Here is a 6,336-nt window from a genome sequence, read left to right as displayed (position 1 = left end):
TAACTGCTAACAGAGCATGAATGGACTGAAATGAGAGCTGTGAGAAGTGAACAAAATCAGAACTAACAGTTATAGCAAAAGTGAAAACATGAAAATTAAAATTTGAAAACAGGACATGAAAGAAAATTAACAAGAACAGGACATGGAAGATGTGAATGTGGATGGGAATGAAGATGGTATGGAGATGGATGAGAATTCTCTTTCACCTAGCTAGTTAGCCTAGGATAAATCCTTGTCATGTGGCTAGTTAACTACCTAAAATCCTTAGATTAACCCCTAGCATTGCCTATCTGATTAAAGCATAAACAATCACAGGTCATTTAGGTTTCTAGGTTTCTAACTAATATGGTTTATTCATCCCTTAGATTATTACTAACTCCTAGCATTAATGGTCTGTTTAAAGCACCACTAATCACAAGCCAGTGAACCCTTGGAATGTCACTAACCTAAGTGTTTTGATCTCAACAGGGTCTAACCCAAATGGCTAACCAACATGGTTCAATAGTCTTCTCTAAGATTTAAACAGGAAATTAAACTAACTAACATGTGAGAAACAAAAATTGAAAGATGGAATTAAACAGCAAAGAACAAATATGAACAGAAATTGAAGAACCCTAAATTGCTTTGAAATGGAAATTGAAATGAAATTAACCCAATTAGGGGGTATCTCGGATGACCCAAGAACAGTTTAAACATTCTACATCAGTTTCTATTTATAGCTTACATCAAATCCTTAATTTTGAAAACCCTAAATTGATTTGGGGAAAATCAAATTCGACATACCCATGTATAAATTGGCTTCGACCCATGCTTCTTGATGTCCCTCTGATGCTCTTCCTGCTCCAATTGATGTACTGCAACCCTAGCTCGAGTTTTTTCATCAACTCCACACCTAGGTCAGAGAGATGTGGCTTTGGGGAAACGACTAGGCTAGGAAGAGAAAATTGTGGTGCGTACGGGTTTTGGTAGAGGCGGAGAGGGGTGTAGTGAAGCTCGAGGAGCAACAGTTGCAGGCTACCATGGTCGGGTGGAAGGAGGAGGTTTTTGGGGGAATGGAATTTTGGGGAAGAAGAAGGTGGGTGTTTGTTTTGGGTCGATGGGTTTGATGTTTAGGTGTTGGTCAGGTGCAGCGGAGTTTGATGAACAACGAGTGGAAGGCGTTGGATCATCAACTTCAGATTGAATCTAACGGCAAGATAGAAGAAGGCTCTGAGCGACCGTTGGATTAAATGATACAACGAAGCTGACGGCTCCAGATGGAGTTAGGTACTATGGTGTTTGACAGGAGCTTTGGATTTTGATGCACAATGATGAGGCGACCGTTGGATGACAAGATGGATCCAATCTGACGGCTCTCATGGAAATGGGTATGGATAATGGAAATGGATTTGGGTAAGGGTTTTGGGCCTTGGGTATGCCAAGCCCATATCTTCTTTAAGAACAATTCTTCCTCTTCAAGCCCACTTCTAGTTGATCCGGCTCTTGCAAACATCATTCTTCGCTTCCTCCTAGCGGGAGTCTTTGCCGTTCCTTTGCTCTTTTCGCTCCGTGAGATAACCAGGCTTTATTTAGTACCTAAAAATGCAAAATTAATTAAGAAAAGTATTTATTCTTGAAAACAACGAAAACACAGAATATGGGATAAAATGTAGAATTAATGCACAAAAGATGAGTTAAATGCCAAGAAAAATATATAGAAATATGCACTTTTTAGCACTCATCAAGGGACTACAATTTATTTAATATATAATAATTACATATTATTCAGTAAAATACTAATAGTTTCACCTAGATTTACTCGTAGATCCAAAAATTAGATCCAAATCCGAGCAAATCAAGGTTGAAGAAGATGAAAAAATTGAAGAAGATAGTTTCTATTTTCTTTTTAAAGGAAAAACGGTTAAAGAGAGTGCAAAAAAATTTGGACCATTTCTCAATTTGGGCTTGTGCAGGGCCCATGCTAATCTTCTCTGTATCGTTCCATCCTTGGCTCGACTTAATTGAAGCCTTATTATGTTTTAAGTTAAAATTAGTCCCATGTTAACAGGTTTTAAATCATTGCATAGAAAGTGATGTCTAGTTAAACATTCTTATATTAACGTTTTGTCAAATTTATGCATCTCATGATCCCCACCCTATTCTTATAAAAAATTTCATTTGGAAATTGTTAATGTTAATAAGTTTTTGTAAAAAAAGGTGTAAATTTTACGGTAAACAAATATTTATGTGAGCATTTTCAAAGTCCCACAAAGGTTATTTAAGGAGGTTCTATCTACTGTAATAATCTTAACACTAATTTTACAACTTCCTATGATGAGTATGTTTACTCGTATTCCTAGTAAGTCTCCACTTCAACAAGAAAACACATCCAAGAGAAATCAAAAATATAGTAATCACGATATATACTTGTGTCAAGATTACCGAGGCCAACTTTGTGCACCCCCTCAAAACCGGGGTGCACATTTCGGCTTCCACTATTGGTGCGTTTTTGTAGCACAAAACCAAGTTTAGTAATTTAATTTCCAATTAAAATATTTTCATACAAAAAAGTCGTTATTTTATCTTTTTTTCTTTAACCTCTTATCTTCTCGAAACTTTAATCATATCAAGCTCATCTTACTCATGTTTTTTTTCGAGTTCATCTTGATGATCACTTAAAGTTAACCTCATTTATATTATCCAAGATCAAAAGAAGATCAGAAGATTTCCGTAATTCTCGTTTTTATCTTTCTGCATATCCAAACATGGCTATGATTTTTACCATAGTGATATCTGCATAAAATAGTTAACCGAGGAGTAATGGGCATTAATACAACACAATATCTATCTATAGCTTTACACAGTATCAAGTTCGTCTTACTAGGAAATATTCCTAATATGTTATAATTAGTTTTTTATCTGTTTTTCCTTTCAACCAAATCTGGACGAAAACAATACATTCTGTTTTTGATATTTTTTTTCCTCTCAAAGAAGAGCTCTTCCATTGGAATCACAACTTATGATAAAGAAAAATGACTTTTTCTTCAAACAAAGCTCTTCTTACAGTAAGATGAGGAATGGGTATTGATCAAAAACCCAACCTAAAAATATTTATCAAACAATCCAAGGAGGAAAAGGATAAAATCGATAGAATGAGTATTCTCATTCATGTATGAAGATTTTTTTATTTTTTTTTAGATTTGTGATTAATGGGTCAATCATCTCACTCTATGTTTTAGATGATCGTTGAAGATTGATCAAGTCAAATCCATCAAATACTAATTCTAATTTCAGGTATACAATTATTTTTGATTTTAAAGAGAGAGAAAAGATATGATATAAGACGTTTTATTAGAAAAATAAATACTGAATCTAGTTTTGATCGAATAAAGCTCCCAACGAGAAGAGCCGGAATGTGCACCCCGGTTTTGAGGGGGTGCACAAAGTTGGACTCAAGATTACCTTTATCAATGAGAATATTTATTGAATACACCACAATATTTCCTCAGGAAACTTGATATTATAAAGGAAATTTGAAGAAAAATATTTGAATATATATTATAGATGATACTTGTTTGAAAGCTTCTCGGTATGGAAGTATCTTTGATGGTCATGGTGGAACTTTTGATACTCTAATAAGAGTCTTCTATGTTAATATATTTAATGTAGATTATGAAGACTTGTGTTTCAAAACTACGCTAAAAGAGGAAATTATTGGTATTGATTGTCAAAAACTTCCGAGTCTCATAAAACTTCCTACGGGTAGTTTCATTCTCCAAGACCTCTTAATGAAATATATTTCATGCAACTTTTTGGAAAGATTGATGAACGAAATTATTGGAAGTTACTAATTAAGGATCTCTCCATTTCCTTACAAATTTTTGGTAAATTTGGTATTCCGATATTTTTCCAACTTTAATCAACAACTCATATCAAAGTCATGAATTATCGAGATGGTATATTACCTATAAATGAAGCAAGAGAACATTTAAATTTGTGGTCTTATTATCACCAAATGATTAACATTACAAAGTTTAACAAAAGTTTGAGGCTTCCTTGCTTGATTGAAAGGATTAGAGATCACTTGCTCATTCATGTGATAATGTCCTTGGGGTAATCCTTCTCCTATTCTCAAGTCATATATCCACAAGATAGAGACTAACAATAAGAAGCACAGGAGAACTTATCCTTCTTATTATACTCTTTCAGGTTCATGTTCACAAGATTATATTACTTTGAGTTTGCTTCATAGAATTCTCAAAGGTCAACAAGGAACTGAGAACAAAATAAAAAATGTTCAACTTCAACTGACATCATTGTAATTTTTGAAACCCTAATTTTTTACTTTGAATTTACGAACCCAATTTCTTACTCAAAAAATCACCCTCAATTTTTCTCCACATATTGTTAGACGCTTAGAACACAGCTTTTGCAAAATATGTTTTACGTTGGGCTACATGATCTCATATAGGCATCAAAGAAAATAACAATTGTTTCGTGTGTACTCCCATTACATCACAGTGTTGTCCATATTGATCATCTTACTCTATAAGATGATGACAAATGCCTATCTTAAAACACCATTTCAAATGAGACATTCTTGTTTTGTCGTCGTACTCTCTGTATACAATATGTCTATATAGCGTGTGTTATATAAGGAGTATGATTTTTTTGTTCTTTCTTTTTAATAAATCCTCTTTTTTTCTCTTCCAACCGCCCATAATAAAACTCTAACTTTTCTGAGAGATCGTTGAAACAACAATAAAAGATGAAGAAGAAAAATAATAAGAGATCATTGAAATATCAGCAGAAGAAGAATAAATGGAAAAGGGTGAAGAATAAAATAGTCATGTTAGTTTTTACTCCTAGTTTATGAGAGACTGTTGATCAAGAGCAGAAGCAGCAAAAGAAGAAGACGAAATGTTGAAGAAAGGGTGAAGAACATGTTCGTTTCTACTCCAATCTTATAAACCGTTGAAATCCTTGAAACTTTAAGTTACGACTTTGATTCTATGAACCCAATTTATTAATATCAAAACCACCCTCAATTTTTCTCCACATTTTGTTGGACACTTGGAACACAGATTTCACCAAATATGGCTCTTAAGTTGGGCACACCTCCTACATGATCTCATATATGGCATCAAAGGGAATAACAACTGTGTAGTATAAACTCTAATTAAATCATATTGTTGTCCATTTTCATCATCATATGCTGACAAGTGTCCATCTTGAGACACCATTTCAAGTGAGACATTTTAGTTTTGTCGCCGTACTCTTAGTATACAATTTGTTCATATAGCGTGTGTTATCTAAGGAGCATGTTTTTTATTTTTTATCTTTATTTTTAATCAAAACTCCTCTTCTCTTCCATCCTCCCATTTATAACCCTAACTTTTCTAAGAGATGATTGAAACAACAACAATAAACAAGGGAAAAAAAATCATTGAAACAACAACAACATAAGAAGAAAAAATGGAGAAAGGGTTAGATTACGAGAAACCATTGAAAGAGAAACATCATAAGAAGAAAGGGTGAAGAACATGTTGGTTTCTACTCCATTAGACATTACAAGTCATTAAAATCATTTTTTTCTCTCTATGATCCTTGAAACTCTAAGTTATTACTTTGATTTTACAAACCAACTTTCTCAATCCTCAAAACCACCATCAATTATTCTCCATAAAGATTTATCATCTTCTGTTTTTCTCATAAACAGAGCTTCTTCATCATCTCTTTTTACCAAAATGTTTCACTTCTTGAAGGGTCTTCAAGACCAAGGGATTTTTAAGAAGCCGAGGTCCTATTCCACTGTTATTGGGCCTCTGTTACCAGAACCCTACAGAGTTTTCAATGAATTTGAGTATCTGTATGCATACGCCAAAAATTAAATTAGGAGTGAATTAGTGTTGAGAAGAGACCATAAACCTATTCCAATTCTCACCCATTCCATACCACTTGTTATGGAGGAATTCAGTGATGGGAGTAACATGGATTATCTATTCAGGAATTCAACACTTGCTAAACCCAATTTGCGGCTTTCTCCACTAGCACATCAAATTAACTCGTTGAATGAAAGATACATTTGCAAACTGTATCCAGCAAAATTGGGTTTCACCAAAGCCACATGTGATGCCTCGGTGGTGGGTGATTCTTCTTTAGTGGTGGGTGATTCTTCCTTCGTGGTGGGTGATTCTTCTGGTATGGTGGAAAATAAAGCAGGTTTAGGTATTTCACTTAGAACTCAATATTTATACCCACTAAGGGAAGTAGCTATCCAAATTGCTGAATCGAAGGGAAATGTAGAAAAGATGAAGAACATAATAGTCAGATTAGTTTTTACTCCTAGTTTATGAG

General features: G+C 34.1%; 1 non-coding gene across 1 annotated transcript; it reads right to left on the bottom strand.

Moving 5' to 3' along the window:
• Window positions 1-1,915: 1,915 nt before the first annotated feature.
• On the bottom strand, window positions 1,916-2,023 carry LOC113336959. Its single transcript, XR_003354063.1, has one exon. It is a non-coding gene; the product is annotated as a U6 spliceosomal RNA (small nuclear RNA).
• Between the last annotated feature and the right edge of the window lie 4,313 nt (window positions 2,024-6,336).

The sequence above is a fragment of the Papaver somniferum genome, unplaced genomic scaffold, assembly GCF_003573695.1.
Source record: "Papaver somniferum cultivar HN1 unplaced genomic scaffold, ASM357369v1 unplaced-scaffold_154, whole genome shotgun sequence".
NCBI lineage: Eukaryota > Viridiplantae > Streptophyta > Magnoliopsida > Ranunculales > Papaveraceae > Papaver > Papaver somniferum.
Note: the sequence above shows the minus strand (reverse complement) of the source record. Positions and strands in the feature narration are given on the sequence as shown.